The 2,993-nt window shown below is 31.0% G+C and overlaps 1 pseudogene; it reads left to right on the forward strand.

Moving 5' to 3' along the window:
• Positions 1 to 2,356: 2,356 nt before the first annotated feature.
• LOC118976036 (uncharacterized) lies at positions 2,357 to 2,554 on the forward strand (annotated as a pseudogene).
• Positions 2,555 to 2,993: the final 439 nt, after the last annotated feature.

Consider the following 2,993-nt stretch of genomic DNA (forward strand, 5'->3'; position numbering starts at 1 on the left):
GAAAAGAGGAACTATGCTAGAGAAGTAGGTATTTTTCTTAAAATTTTACGTTTTATAAAGTTTATGTTTTTGTCTACATGCAACTTGTGATTGAAACTTCAGCAGTTAAATTGAATAATTTCTAGTGTTGTACATTGTTGTTAATATTTAAATATCAATAAAATGCTTTGTCTAATCTGGAAAATTTTAAAAAATATTACTGAACTATTTAATTAACTTCAATAGTGTTATTGAGTAATCTGCCAAGGTATTGAAGTGATTTTACTCATTAAGCAAAGGTAGATTAGAAGCCAATACATTATATAGATCAAATATACATTGGAAAACATACATATAAAGTACATGCAGGTGCTGAAATAATTTTGAAATTTATATACATTGAAATAATAAAATCAGTGTATTCTTTTGCAGGACTATTTATGATAGATACTTCAAAGTACCTATTACATATCCATTTTCATTTTTTCTTTCTAATTGAGCTCTCACATTTTTCAGAGTGATAATGCACCATGTAAAAATTATTCAATGTTCTAGATTCCCATGAAGATAAGTTTGTATAACTGATTCATATCTTACCAATTTTATATAAGCATCAGTCTACTGTGTAGCACTTCCAAGGAGCTAATGACACCCTAAAAAAAAGTGTCAAACTTGGCTGGTAATCTTTTGTCCCTGACTTTTAGGAGAATAGATATAGCAACTATCTTTCAAGCATAAGGCAGCAAGTATCAGAGTAAGAACACTGGAAAAGAAAGATAAACCACCTTTGGAAACGGATTGTATGGCAAGTATCTATACTGACTCTGGTCTCCTTTATATCGGAGACTACCTGATACCTGAAAAAAATAGATCTCCATTTAGATAATTCATTGTAAGTGTATCGCCATATTTGAAAATGAGTATTTTAATTTTACAGTTTCTAATTTCCCAATCAAATAAATACATGCTGATTTAAGAACATGAATTATTTATTACTACATTAAAATGATTTGTTTTTATTGTGACTAAGTGCAGTCAGATGATATGTCTGTTATGCAAATTCAAGTAACACAGTATTTTAAACCTTCTCAGAGAGGTGGCATGTGCTTGCTAGGAGGTCTCATTTCTAAGCATAGTTAACAGTATTAGCGCATTAGCAAAATTCACAGGCAGTTTGAGAAAAAGAAAGCTAGACCTCCAATTACCATACCATTTGACTTGAAGGCTAAAAGAGCAGTTCAATGGGTGGCCTACATATGGAATAATAGATGAAGCAGAAGGATCAACATGTCCAAATGTATAGAAACATAGAATTGAATAATATGTTTAAGAATGTCAAATAATTCGGTAACTGCCTTTCCTGGTAATCTATAAACTCTGAAGACAGTGAAGATCTTGTAAACTGAATTTGTCTGTAGCACTTAGCAATATGCCTAGTGCAGAGTTAGCACTCAAAATATTTATAAATATGTGGATAAATATACTTATGAAAATTACCTATGGTTTGGTGGTGGTAGGGGAGAAAAAGAGGGGGAATATATTTATTTTAATGATTACTTTTATTCCTTAACTGTGTCTCTTACAACCAGATTCTTACTATTTAACACAATGAGATTAATTGTTTTAGTAAGGCTAACTTTCTGTGAGAAAAGAAAGCAATATGCCAACATATATCCAACATTAATAATGGGTATAATTTTTAGGTAGTTACTAAATATTAATATAGATCACATCAAATATTATAAAATATGAAAAAACAAATGTCAGATAATAAATTAGTAATTTGGTAAATTAATTACATGAGTAGCATTTCAGCATTTTATGTGATTCTAAAATAATCTGGGTGTACTAGTAATAAAACATAAAATGTTGAAATATTACAAAGGAGGTTACTTAGTAAAGTGATATTTAAGAAATATATGTGACAAGTACCGAGTCAGATGAATATTTTAAAGCAAACAATTTAGAGGTCTGGCTTTCTTAATTTACATAAATATTTCCTGAACTATAACATATCTCCTTAAAAATTAAATCTCTCTGTCTAACCAATATCCATTTCATCCTGAATGATAGCTTACTTTTACTTAAAGCCATAAAAATTGCATTCTTCCAATTTCTGTTGGAAATCCACTGTGACACTGGTATAAATGGTATAAATCTTTGTTCAATTCATTTCCTGCTTCTTCAAAAAAATGAAAATCAAATACATCTAAAAATGGTGATTATAGAAAGCAGGAAATTCCAACTTCTTTGCTGATTTCTTGGAAGTTTTGATTTGGCTTTAAGCATTTCTTGTCATTCATCTAAAGCAACAACAGCAACAACAACAAAAACTGGCTTTATCCTCAAACTAAAAACGACAGCTTAAAACAAATTTTAAAAAATACTTTCAGGGATCGTTGCTATAGCTCGTTACTAGAGAAGTTTCGTTTAACGTGTAGAGCACGCGAAACTACGAAGAGGAGGCGCAGTGTTCTGTCCTGAGCTTGATTGGTGTTGCTTTTGCAACTGCCAAGAGCCATTGACGATCGTTTTTCTCCTCTTTTGGAAGAGGAAAGAATGCAGTCTTGGCGGTGAAATTTAAAAAAAAATCATATCAGCTTAAAAACCATCACTCAAACATGTTCCTCGGTTGTGTAGCTCAAACCTCAGGCAGTGACAGTGAACGTAACAGTAAAGGTACTGGGCAGCCAAAGCAGATGGGTCCAGATCAGTGATTCTCCTCAAACCAACCCATTCGGTTGCATTGGGTGCATTTCTAGACCGTTCTATACCTAAAGTTTTTCTTACTCATGAAAGTTAAATTATCAATTATATTAATGAGAGAGGGAAAATGTAGATTTATGACAATTTATAGAGTACTTTGGAATCTGAAAGATTTTTTTAAATTAGTAAAATGCACTGGATTGGATAAAAAGGAATAATTAAATCCCCAAAATATCAAATGTTGAAAAATCATTCTTTCTACATTTATTGTCATATAAAAATTTAAGAGAAATCTCAGAACTCAATAA

This window comes from Sturnira hondurensis, unplaced genomic scaffold, assembly GCF_014824575.4.
Source record: "Sturnira hondurensis isolate 20B ecotype Veracruz unplaced genomic scaffold, ASM1482457v3 Scaffold0020601, whole genome shotgun sequence".
Taxonomy (NCBI): Eukaryota; Metazoa; Chordata; class Mammalia; order Chiroptera; family Phyllostomidae; genus Sturnira; species Sturnira hondurensis.